This window comes from Sarcophilus harrisii, chromosome 1 (genome assembly GCF_902635505.1).
Source record: "Sarcophilus harrisii chromosome 1, mSarHar1.11, whole genome shotgun sequence".
NCBI classification, from domain to species: Eukaryota; Metazoa; Chordata; class Mammalia; order Dasyuromorphia; family Dasyuridae; genus Sarcophilus; species Sarcophilus harrisii.
In genome coordinates this window covers 338,271,565-338,285,607 of record NC_045426.1, presented here as the reverse complement: position 1 = coordinate 338,285,607, position 14,043 = coordinate 338,271,565, and the positions used below count along the sequence as shown (strand labels likewise).

Below are 14,043 nucleotides of genomic sequence, written 5' to 3'. Positions count from 1 at the left end.
TTAAGATGAGTGATGATGACATACATGTCTTTAATAATCAAACTCTAGGATTCTTCACCATTTTGTGTATGCTGAACAATGATGAAACTTTTCTCTAGATAGTGTTTTTAGATACATAAAACAATATACATAGGGTTACAAAGGAAACTGATGATACTAAAGTATAGTTACTAAAATATTTTAAAAAACATTCACATATCCAAGGTTAAGTCCTCTGATTGAAAATCTCCACTTAAGGAAAATCCTGTACTTGTAGAGGTTGATAGCCCATTCTAGAGAGAAGGTTTAATTATTAGAAAGATTCTTTTGTCATCAAAGCCAGGTTTGCTCTTTTGTAATTTCCATTCATTGCTCATGCCTCCTGTATTCAAACAAAATAAATTTAATCTCTTTTCTGTCCATTTGATAGCCCTCCAAATACTAGAAAACAGTTCTCCTAGGGCCTTTTTCTTCTCCAGATTAAATAAATAACTTTAGTTGTTCAATCCATCCTTTTATAATCTGGATTCAAGAACCTTCACTATCTTGGCTTCCTCCTGGATGTTCTCTGGCTTATCTCCAAAATTACTCTTAACTGCTTTAAGGTTTTCAAATCCAAAAGTCAGGTATTATTTTTACAGATGAGGAAGCTGAGGGGAATAATTCTATTTTTTTATCAAATGAAGAAATAGACACAGAGTTAAGTGATTTGCTTAAAAGGATTGCAAGCCAAATAAGCGAATACTGAACCAAAATCTATTACTTGAAAATTGGATGCTCTCTCTCCACCCTGCCATGCTGCTTTTTCTTGCTATTTCATAAGGTGCTTGACAAAGTTTCAACAAATATTTATAGATTTGAGTGGGAGGACTGATATTTTTGGGGGCTCCATAGTTCTTACTTCATCCAGACCAGAAACCAGAGTTCCCTTTTTCTTTCAAGAGTTAAATTAGATAACTAAAGTTCATTTTAATTCTAGGATTTTGATTGTAATGTGAGATTCCTAAAGAAGCTCACATTCTGCCTGGGGGGAGGTAAACCATAATTAGATCAGAAGATTCTGTAACTCCATTTTAATTGTGAGTATCCTTTACTACTGTGTTTAAGAAGATAACCATCGTATATCTTCTCACATTCTGCCTGGGGGGAGGTAAACCATAATTAGATCAGAAGATTCTGTAACTCCATTTTAATTGTGAGTATTCTTTACTACTGTGTTTAAGAAGATAACCATCGTATATAGGTACTAGAAAGACCACCAATTGGAAGTAAGAAGATCTCTATTATAGACTTGGGTTTTTCACTAACTTTGTGATCTTGGGTTTAGAAGCTTTAGCTTCCTGTTTTATAAAGTGAGGGGTTTGGAATAAATTTCCTCTGAGGCCTCTTGGGTGTTGATAACTGTAATTTTTTTTTTTTTTTTTTCATATACCATAATTTATTTATTTATTTATTTATTTTTATTTAATAGCCTTTAATTTACAGGATATATATACATGGGTAACTTTACAGCATTAACAATTGCCAAACCTCTTGTTCCAATTTTTCACCTCTTACCCCCCCACCCCCTCCCCTAGATGGCAGGATGACCAGTAGATGTTAAATATATTAAAATATAAATTAGATACACAATAAGTATACATGACCAAAACGTTATTTTGCTGTACAAAAAGAATCAGACTCTGAAATATTGTACAATTAGCTTGTGAAGGAAATCAAAGATGCAGGTGTGCATAAATATAGGGACTGGGAATTCAATGTAATGGTTTTTAGTCATCTCCCAGAGTTCTTTTTCTGGGTATAGCTAGTTCAGTTCATTACTGCTCCATTAGAAATGATTTGGTTGATCTCGTTGCTGAGGATGGCCTGATCCATCAGAACCTGGTCATCATCTAGTATTGTTGTTGAAGTATATAATGATCTCCTGGTCCTGCTCATTTCACTTAGCATCAGTTCGTGTAAGTCTCTCCAGGCCTTTCTGAAATCATCCTGTTGGTCATTTCTTACAGAACAGTAATATTCCATAATTTTCATATACCACAATTTATTCAGCCATTCTCCAACTGATGGACATCCATTCAGTTTCCAGTTTCCAGCCACTACAAAAAGGGCTGCCACAAACATTCGTGCACATACAGGTCCCTTTCCCTTCTTCATAATCTCTTTGGGATATAATCCCAGTAGTAACACTGCTGGATCAAAGGGTATGCACAGTTTGATAACTTTTTGAGCATAGTTCCAAACTACTCTCCAAAATGGTTGGATTCGTTCACAACTCCACCAACAATGAATCAATGTCCCAGGATAACTGTAATTTTTAAAGATTGAAAGCCTTATTTAACATTCTGCACAGGTGCCATCATATTGTGCCTTCCTGAGGTATTCTGTGCTTCAAATTGTCCCTACTTTCAAGACAAGGAAATGGAGAAAGGGGCTCTTGGGAAAGTATAAGAGATTAAAATTGCTTTTTCTATACACTGGAAGGAAGATAGTTTTACTATTTAAACTCAAGATTCACTGACGTTTTCTAAGAATTAAGTAAAAAATATTTTGAAGTTTATGGCAAATATTATTATCTTGAAAATATAAAATAGAGATAAGTTGCCACATCTCATGACTTTTTAAAGTTTGTTAGAACATTGATATTCATTTTTTTATAGCTTTGAATGCTCAATTTATTTCAACAAGCATTTATAAAGTATTTTTTATGTTCAAGAATACATAAAAAACAAAAACAATGGAAACGGTCTCTGTCCTCATGGAAACAATATTTATCCAAGGGCATGAAAAGTATACATTGGTTGGTTAGTTAGTTGATTTTTGTCCTTTGTTATTGAAGACCAAAATGACACTACTATGTTAGAATCAAGTTACAATATGTCTGACTGTGGCTGATCAGACTATTAAGAGCTCAGAATGCTCTGGTACAGATTGGGCACAAAGAGTCCTGATGAACATTTGGGATGGATCCTCTAACTTTGTGCATCTCATATTTCTTTTGCTTTGCTTATAGAGCACAGAACCTTCTCTGATTAATGCATGCCATGCTGAGTGGTGTATGCTGGTGTCTCCCATGCCCTACAGTCAGTATGCACATATGGATACAAACATCTATGTACATAATAAATAAATACACATCTTTGTGTGTACATATATATACACACACACATGCACAAACTGTTCAGTTGTTTCAATCATGTGCTCCTCTTTGTGACTCCATTTAGGTTTTCTTGGCAAAGATACTGAAGTAGTTTGCCATTTCCTTCTCCAGCTTATTTTACAGAAACAAAGAATTAAAGGAATTTAGAACATTGAAATTCACAGGAATTGCTGAAAGCCTATCCCACATACTTACTACTAAGTAACTTTTATGGGCAAAAAGTTTCTGATCCTTGAAGATTAGAGTTCTTTGCAGCCATAATTTCCCACCCTTCATTCTTATACTCTTAATCAGGTTAGCAGATAATATTGCTTTTTGTATTTGTTTCTGTCTGATCACTTCTCCAGAAAGTCTTCATGAGGCATCTTCTGGTGTTTTCTTAAGTTGACCCTTATTTAGGCTAAGGAGAGGTGTTTTTGGAGAAAGAACATTGACCTATGATTAAGGAGTCATGGCTTTAATTTCATAGCTTTGCCACTGTGTGATAATGACCTTAAGAAACCTGCTTTACCTCTATAGGCTCTCTTCCCAACTCTTTAAAATGAGGTTACCAAAAAGGCCAGTGATAAAAAGGAATCCCTCATATCCACCAAAATATTTATAGCACTTTTAGCAAAGAGTTGGAAACAGAGTATTTACTCTGAAAACAGAGTAGTTATCAGTCATTTGGGGAATGACTAAATCATGTAACATGAAATAATGGGCTGTAAACAACTTTGCTAATAATGAGTACAGAGAGAAGCATTGGGAAGACTTAATATGAACTGATGAAGTGACGTAGTAGAATCAGAAAAATAACTCAGTGACCAAAAAATATAAAGAAAGAAATGATAAAAATAAATACTGTAAAGTTATGATGACCAAATTTGGACCCAAAGAAGAGTTGACATCTCCCTCCACTTCGTTATAGAGATTGGAGATTGTGGGAGATTGTTTAGATAGTTACTGTATGCAAATAAACCAGAAGGACGGAGAATTTGTGACTATATGTTTCATGGTACTTTTTATTCAACAGATCAAAACAGCAACAGAATTAATTGTGTCCATATTTAGAAGCATTATGGAATGTTGGCTGTACTGTGGATATAGCCATATGAGGGAACAATACCAATAGATCTTTAGTAATATGTCAAATGGTATTTTTCCTATATAAGAAGTCACTGCAAGTGCCACAGAATCATATAATATTCAAATTATAAAGCCATCATTAAAAAATATGCTTTAAAAAAATAAAACTAAGAGGTTGGACTAAATCAAGGGTTCTTATTTGAAGTCTATGAACTTTTAAAATATTTTAATAACTAAAAATAATTGGTTTTCTTTGCAATATATATATCTGTTGTCTCCCTCAGAGAATGTGAGCTTCTTGAGGTAAAGTGTTTCATTTATTTTACTTTATTTTCCTTGTGCCTAGAACAATATTTAATACTTAATAGGCAATAAATACTTTTTGATTAATCTTCCCATGTTTCTTTTCTAGGTGTTTGTAAATTATTGTGCCTGAATCTCTTCTCCCTCTTTGGGGAAATTTGACTCCCTAGGGCCTTCTACTACTGCTTCCCAGCCACCTCTCCCAGGTGTATATGATACTAATTTAAGTATCAGTCTGAGCAACACAAAATTATCAAAAGGAAAGTGATATTTGAAACATATTGCTAACTCTGATGTGTACTCATCTAGCATCTTATAAGAACTAGACTTTCTGCCTTGAGCTGTGCCCTATTACTTAAAAATTCTTCATAAACTTTGTTGCTAGGAAATTTTTGCTTTTTAAATAAGTTGCCTGCTTTCACTACTTTTGTACTTTGAATGCATTTATATCCTCCCTCTTCCTATGCAGATTTCAGGCTCTATCCTTCACATCTATCTCTTTATTGTGTGCAGTTCTTATTCATAAATTCTCCATAGAATATCTACCAAATAAACTGTTGTTTTCCTCAAGTTTTCTTAAAAGAAAACCAGTATCTTGAAAGTAAAAGTATACCACTTGTCTTGTCCATCTGTTGTCTTGCATTATCACTTTGTTACTAGCTCAGCTCTGTTTTCTCATGTGTAAGTCAGCATTGTGTAAATTGTTAAAATGGCCATATTTTATTAAGAATACTTAATAGGATGTAAGATTTTTTTTTAATTTTATTTAATAGCCTTTTATTTACAGGTTATATGTATGGGTAACTTTACAGCATTAACAATTGCCAAACCTCTTGTTCCAATTTTTCACCTCTTACCCCTCACCCCCTCCCCCAGATGGCAGGATGACCAGTAGATGTTAAATATATTAAAATATAAATTAGATACACAATAAGTATACATGACCAAACTGTTATTTTGCTGTACAAAAAGAATCAGACTCTGAAATATTGTACAATTAGCTTGTGAAGGAAATCAAAAATGCAGGTTTGGAGATTGTGGGAGCCTGGTAGGCTCCCACATAAATATAGGGATTGGGAATTGAATGTAATGGTTTTTAGTCATCACCCAGAGTTCTTTCTCTGGGCGTAGCTGGTTCAGTTCATTACTGCTCCATTAGAAATGATTTGGTTGATCTCATTGCTGAGGATGGCCAGGTCCATCAGAACTGGTCATCATATAGTTTTGTTGTTGGAAGTATATAATGTTCTCCTGGTCCTGCTCATTTCACTCGGCATCAGTTCATGTAAGTCTCTCCAGGCCTTTCTGAAATCATCCCGTTGGTCATTTCTTACAGAGCAATAATATTCCATAATATTCCTATAACACAATTTATTCAGCCATTCTCCAACTGATGGGCATCCACTCAGTTTCTAGTTTCTAGCCACTACAGAGAGGGCTGCCACAAACATTCGTGCACATACAGGTCCCTTTCCCTTCTTTATGATCTCTTTGGGATATAAGCCCAGTAGTAACACTGTTGGATCAAAGGGTATTCACAGTTTGATAACTTTTTGAGCATAGTTCCAAACTACTCTCTGGAATGGTTGGATTCGTTCACAACTCCACCAACAATGCATCAATGTCCCAGTTTTCCCGCATCCCCTCCAACAATCATCATTATTTTTTCCAGTCATCTTAGCCAATCTGACAGGTGTGTAGTGGTATCTTAGAGTTGTCTTAATTTGCATTTCTCTGATTAATAATGACTTGGAGCATCTTTTCATATGACTAGAAATAGTTTCAATTTCTTCATCTGAGAATTGTCTGTTCATATCCTTTGACCATTTTTCAATTGGAGAATGGCTTGATTTTTTTATAAATTAGAGTTAATTCTCTATATATTTTGGAAATGAGGCCTTTATCAGAACCTTTGACTGTAAAAATATTTTCCCAGTTTATTGCTTCCCTTCTAATCTTGTCTGCATTAGTTTTGTTTGTACAAAAACTTTTCAGTTTGGTATAGTCGAAATTTTCCATTTTGTGATCAGTAATGATCTCTAGTTCTTCTTTGGTCATAAAGTCCTTCCCCTTCCACAGGTCTGAGAGGTAAACTATAGGATGTAAGATTTAGATAGTTGCTGTATGCAGAGCTACCAGAAGGACAGAGAATTGTGAATATCTGTTACATGGTATTTTTTATTCAACAGATCAAAACAGCAACAGAATTAATTGTGTCCATATTTAGAAGTATTATGGAATGTTGGCTGTACTGTGGATATAGCCACATGAGAGAACAAATGCCATAGGTCTTTAATGAAGTGCCACAGAATCATATCATGTTTAAATTGAAAGATACTTTAGAATCAATCTAGTAATGTGCCCATTCCTCTTTTAATAGCTGAGGAAACTAAAGCATGGTGAGTTTGTAAGATCACATTACTAGTAAATGGCACAGTCACAACTTGAACCCAGAGCTTCTGTTCAGCCCACTCTTCTTATCATTGTACCATACAGTTAACAACGTTGAGAAAGATAGGACAAATTTAACTGATATTTTGTTCCATGGGAATAATGTTGTAAATAGGACAGACTTTAATAATTCAATAATTAAGTTTAAGATGAGTAGTTTTAGAGAGATTTCATAGGGTAGGAAGCAGGTTAAGCACTAAGGGTTCTTTGACTGAACTAAGTTCTATAGAAATGGTCCTGTAGAGAATGGCCAGTCTGAACATTGTGGTTTTGCAGAGTGATAATGGGAAATGATTATACATTATGAAGATGCGATTTTATAGGTATATTGCTTTGCAATATACCTATTGCTAATTGTTAGTAGAAAAATGCCATTATTTGCATCTTTTCCCTTCTAAATGATTCTCTTGATCTCTTCATGACAATGATGGAATACTTCACTGATTCACAAGTTTTAGATTTTATGGTACAAAAATGTCAGCTGTTGTCCTTTTCTATTCTAAAAAGACAGTTTACATAATTAACATTTTGAATTAGCACACCTTTAATTAACAAAGAAGAAGCATCTTGTGGTTCCCTTTTTTGCCAATTGCAGTTCTCTTTCATAGATTGAAATGCAGGGGAAAATCAGTAACTGCTTTTCATCCACTAATAGTTTGAATTCATTTTTTATTATTCATGTTGATTCTGTTGCCTTTTCAGTGCAAAGCCTGTTATGCTGTCATTGTATAACGAAGACAGCTGGCCTTCAATATTCAAGTGGAATATCATTTGGCATAAGAGTTGTTGAAAACTATGAGAGAATCTACAAATAACCTAGTAAATGATGATAGGTAATAGGAGGCATCAGCCATCAACAAGCCATTTATTTAGTATTTATAATGTGCTAAGCATTGTATTAGGTGCAGGCAATAGATCAAAGAAAATACAAAAGCTCTACTCTCCACGAGCTTATATTCTAACTGTAGAAATAGAATTTTACAAAGTAAATGTAAGAAAAATAAATGCAAAGTAGTTAAATATAAGAGAAGGAAAGAGAAGTATTATATTCTATGATACCCTTGTAGAGGAAATAGACAGTAAGAGGGTAGGAGCTAAATTCTAGTCCTGGCTCTGTAGCTATATAATGTTAGGAAGGTTCCTTCTGCTTTTTAGACATTAGTTTCATTACTTATAATATGAAAGCTTTGTTCTTGACTGATAATTTCTTCCTCCTTCCCTCCTTTCCCCCTTCCTTCTCTTTCTTCCTTCCTTCCCTTTGTCCCTTTTTTCCTTCCCTTTATAGATCATCATTCTACTCATCACCCTAATTTTGTGGATGAAAAATCTTCATTCTTGATTGTACAAGGGACTTACTGGGGATCACTTAGCACAGTGAAATAGAGTTAGAACTTAGAATTTAGGTCTCCTAAATCCCAGTTGAATTATTTTTCCTATACCATCTAGGCAAGAAAAGGATCAGTTTACTAGATAGGATCGGCTCTGTTAGTTATGCATCAGGTCAGAGCCCAATACAAATTTCAGATAAACTTAGACTTACACTTGCAGTAATGTCACTGGAGCTGGTGCCCTTTCTGTAGAGGGGTTTGGTTTTTTTGTTTGTTTGGTTTGGTTTGTTTTTTGTTTTGTCTGTTTTTGTTTTTCTTTTTTTTATATCATTCAACACCTTGTATTTTTAGTTACATTTCCTGTGTGTGATTCACCTTCTTGTTGTCTTTTACACAAGTGACACTTCAGCTCTTGACTGTGGGCTTTTTCTCCATCTGCCATGCCTGAATTCTCTCTCTTTTCTTTTCTGCCTCAGGTCTTCCTCTTTTCTCCCTCCTGGGTTCCTTTAGGTCCTTAAAATTCTGCCTTCTACAAGCACCCTTTCCTGATGACCCTGAATATTTACTGGTATTTTCCCTTTGATGATTATCCTCTATTTAGCCTGTATTTTTCTTATTTGAATGTAGTTTTGATGCAGTTAGTGGCAGTGCGGAGAGTTGTAGTAATCCCCTTTTGGTCAGAGGCTCAGGTCCAATGAGAAAAGAATTCATGAACTGGAAAAGTTTGAATGGAAAAAGGAAGTTTTATTGGCACTGAGAAGTCGGCTTTGCTAGGAAGACTGACTTCCTCAGGGGCAAGGTCCTGGCAGAGAAATAACAAAAGACTGAGAAAGTCTCTTCATAGCAGGCAGGAGTCCTGACAGGCAGCTATGCCAAGGAGAGAGGTTCCTTGACGAGGAATAATTCTGCTTTGGACATTCTGCAAAAATGAGAGTTTAAATTTGTGTTTTTTTATAGGAAATATGAGAGTCGGGTTTCAATTGATTCTTTCAATGTTGTCATTGCCCCCAGTCCTAGATTTCCAATTGAATGAGACCCCTTAAGTTCCAGCTACTAGGAGCTACTATCCTGGACTGATTTTTCAGCTCAATAGAGGGTGTAACTAGTCCCAACAAGATAACAGAATGAAGCCACTTATCTTGATTCCCTGAGGTGGGCCTCTCCCCAGGAGAGTTTTTCCAGAGTTTACCCCATGTCTTCCCCCCCAAAGTCAGAGAAGACAATTTCAGGGTTCCCCCCCTGTCGTTTTCATGTTGTATCCTCCATTAGACTGAGTTCCTTGAGAGTAAAGGCTGTCTTTTGCTTTTCTTTATGCATGGCACAATTCCTGGTATGTAGAAGACTCTTAATAAATACTTATTGATTGACTGTATTGTCAGCACCTAGAAGTTGGGGCCTAGATCTAGTACCTCTTGTCTTCTCTTAGAGTATCTGGCACAGTGTGATATATAGAAAGAACTCATTCAGTGGAATTCATTGTATCCACATTGATTAACAGCTGATTTGTGAAAATCTTTTTATGAGGAGAGGTTTTTTAGGGATCTGTGAGGGTGATATATCAGGACTTTGCAAGCCAGTGTTAATAAGTAAAAAAGTATTTATGGAGTCATAACATGTCAAAGTTAGAGGCACCCTTAGAGGCCATCTAGCCTAATCTAACCCTCTCCTATGACAGAAAGGAGATGCTGAAGCTAGAAAGAGAACTGCTTGCTCAAAAGTCACAAAGCAAATAAATGGCAGCACCAGAGTTTGAAGCTGAAGTAGAATTAGAAAGAAAACTTGGTAGTCATCTGACTCAATTCCCTCACTTTATAAATAAGCAAATTGGGACCTGCAGAGTTTGTGATTTGCAGTAAGTGGCAGAGCCCCTCAGGTCTTTCTTTTCTTTTTTTTTTTTTTTTTTTTTTTTTTAAATAATAACTTTTTATTGACAGAACCCATGCCAGGATAATTTTTTTTTTTTTTACAACATTATCCCTTGCACTCACTTCTGTTGCGATTTTTCCCTTCTCTCCCTCCACCTCCTCCCCTAGATGGCAAGTAGTCCTATATATGTTGAATATGTCGCAGTATATCCTAGATGTGTGCAGAACCAAACAGTTCTTTTGGTGCACAGGGAGAATTGGATTCAGAAGGTAAAAATAACCTGAGAAAAAAAACCAAAAATGCAAACCGTTTACATTCATTTCCCAGTGTTCTTTCTTTGGGTGTACCTGCTTCTGTCTATCATTGATCAATTGAAACTGAATTAGGTCTCTTTGTCAAAGAAATCCACTTCCATCAGAGTACATCTTCATACAGTATCGTTGTTGAAGTATATAATGATCTCCTCGTCCTGCTCATTTCACTCAGCATCAGTTCATGTAAGTCTCTCCACGTCTCTCTGTATTCGTCCTGCTGGTCATTTCTTACAGAACAATAATATTCCATAACATTCATAGACCACAATTTACCCAACCATTCTCCAATTGAAGGGCATCCATTCATTTTCCAGTTTCTAGCCACTATAAACAGGGCTGCCACAAACATTTGGCACATACAGGCAAATGTGCCAGTATTTCTCTTCTTTAGTATCTCCTTGGGGTATAATAAGCCCAGTAGTAGCACTGCTGAATCAAAGGGTATGCACAGTTTGATAACTTTTGGGACATAATTTCAGATTGCTCTCCAGAATGGTTGGATTCATTCACAACTCCACCAACAATGCATCAGTGTCCCAGTTTTCCCACATCCCCTCCAACATTCGTCATTATTTTTTCCTGTCATCTTATCCAATCTGACAGGTGTGTAGTGGTATCTCAGAGTTGTCTTAATTTGCATTTCTCTGATTAATAGTGACTTAGAACACTTTCATATGAGTGGTAATAATTTCAATTTCATCATCTGAAAATTGTCTGTTCATATCCTTTGACCATTTATCAATTGGTGAATGGCTTGGTTTCTTATAAATTAGAGTCAATTCAAATGAGGCCTTTATCAGAACCTTTAACTGTGAAGATGTTTTCCCAGTTTGTTGCTTTCCTTCTAATCTTGTTTACATTAGTTTTGTTTGTACAAAAGCTTTTTAATTTGATGTAATCAAAATGTTCCATTTTGTGATCAATAATGGTCTCTAGTTCATCTTTGGTCACAAATTTCTTCCTCCTCCACAGGTCCCCTCAGGTCTTCCTAATCTAAATCCAGGGCATTCTTTTCTGCTCCAAGTTATTTCTCAAGTACCTGAGGATATTTAGGTTGAAGAAGAGAGGACTTAAGTAGGGCATAATTGGTGTTATCACATAGTTGAAGGGCTGTCCTGTGATCCTTCAAATGATCTTCTAATCTAATGAAGGTCAATAGGGCACAACAGAGAGATTACCGACTTCAAAGTTATAAGACCTGGAGTCAAACTCCAGCTCTGTCACTCACTTTGCCAGCATGTGACTTTGCATAACTCACTTCATCTCTTTTGCATGCATTCCGGCAAGTCCCTTAAAAATTCCTCTTCTGAAAAAGGGTTTTTTTTCTCATTTTGACTCAGTGGCCTTTAAGATCTATTACAGCTGCATATTTATGCTCAAGAACTCGGAGACCAGCTGATCCATTCTATTTCATTTGACAGAGAAGAAAAAGAGGGCCAGAGAAGAAATGAGTTTCTCTAGGTTTGCTAGTGGCCGAACTAGAACTCCAGCAGACTCTCTAGCCTGGGCCTTTCCATTTCATTAGACCACAAAACACAGGCATCATTGTATTACAGATTACAGTTTCTGGCAAAACCAGAACACCTAAGGTTCCTGATCTTGGTGATTGAAAAAAAATAATAATAATGATAATTAGCTATCTAACAAGTTACAAAGGAGCCATATTCCAGGGAAAATAAATTATCAGAATACTTAGATTTCACTCCCAACTTATTTTTTGGCTTCAGTTGGCTCAAGAGGAGAAAGTGAGGCTGTTGACTTTGCCCAGCCATCCCTCACTTCAATTCAGTTCACTTGCATGCCATGGTAGCACCTTTTTGATGTCATGGTTTTCTTCAAGAATGAAAGATAAGCAACAACTTCTGTGAGAAGTAAGAGGAGCTGTTTTTACTTGGGTACTCAATTGGAACTGGTCATTTGAGCAACACTACTTTTTTTCTTAATCTCCCCCTCCCCCTCCCTCTCTTCTCTCTCCTCTTTTTTTCTTTCCCTTCCCTCTGTTCTTCGGTGCTCTGACCAAAGGAATGTAAATATTGATTGCTGAAACCTCCCAATGTTGGGGTGTGTTGGGGTTCACAGATTAGGACCAAGCCATAAACCCAAATCACTTTGGCTTTACTAACTGACCAACAGTAGGTCCCAACCAGGCCAAGCCTCTCTTGGTTATTATTTGGATACAAATGGATGTTTTGGACAGAATCTCTAGAGTCTTCCCCTTCCAGATTGATTTTTTTTTTTTTTTGACAAGGTAAAAGAGGCCATTCTCTGCCTCATTTCTTACTTAAATGTAATCCCTAATTGGGTGTTGTCCCACTCAAATACCTTTGAAGACCTTAGTTTAAAAAGGCCAAGGTCTCTCAATGTATCCAGGACCATATCCATCATTGTGATCTGTATCTGGCCACTGAACTCAAATGGCTCTGGAGGGGAAACTAAGATGGGATTTTTGCCCAGTTCTCCCTCACTTAAATCCAATTCACTTGTATGTCATAGGATCACCTTTCTTATCCTTTTCAAGAATGAAGGACAAACAACAACAGTGTCAAGTGTGTAAAAGTAATATATGAATGCCCTTTGACTTATCTGACATTCTTGACCAGACAATGCTATGAGATAGATAGTACAGATATTATTATGCCTCCTTTACAAATGACAAAACAAAGACTCAGAGAATTAAAGTGATTTATCCAGAACAAAAGGCAAATTGGATATTAAATCTTCTTGGTAATACCAATGTACTAATATGTGGCATGTGTATGTATGTAAATAAAAAAAGCATAAAATGGTCTCAAGTCTACAGTAAAAAAAAGTAAGTTCATAAATCAGTCTCAAAGTCAACAGGGAAACACAATTACGACAAATAGCTCTTAGAGCTGGACCACTTCTATAATGGCTTGGCAGGTCTCCTTCTCCATTAATATCTTAACAGTGCTCTAATTGAAAAAAGAACAAAGTGCTGACAGACTGGAAAAAGCTGAATTTGCTGAACCCCAAAAGAACAGTGAATTCTGTAGGACGACACCATGGTTGATAACAGTCCAATCAGCCTCTTGGGTATAGTCCCCATATTTCTGATAGATGATGGTGATAGCATTGATATGCTTTGAAGGTTTTTGGAACATTTTACAAATGCTATTTTATTCTCATAAAATTTCTAGGAAGTAATTTGTTTTATTCTCATTTTATAAATGAAAAAACTGAGATAGACAGGTGAAGTGACTTGCATAAGTCACACAATAATTGTGTGAGGCTGGATTGAATTTGGGTTTTCTTGACTTCAAGTCAAGTCAAGTCAAGTGCCATCATGGCATTTAGCTGCCTAAGACCTGTGACAGAATCATAGCTCTAGACAGCTTTACTTTATTGAAAAGAAATAGTTTATAAGATGGGGAAGATAGTAAAAATTGTGGATTAAGAAGATATGATATATGAAGAATTGGGAGAAAGCATTCCAAAGTATTTGAAATAAAAAAATAAATAAAAACGGAAGTAATTTTTAAATTTCAGTATACTCCAGACCACTTGGATAGAAAAAGGAAATAGATGGGGAATTTTAGGAGCAAATAAAAAGCCT

The 14,043-nt window shown here is 35.9% G+C and overlaps 1 protein-coding gene across 2 annotated transcripts in view; it reads left to right on the top strand.

The window, feature by feature from the left end:
• Positions 1-14,043, top strand: part of KCTD5 (potassium channel tetramerization domain containing 5) — a 100,925-nt gene that overhangs the window by 43,077 nt on the left and 43,805 nt on the right. The window lies entirely within an intron of this gene.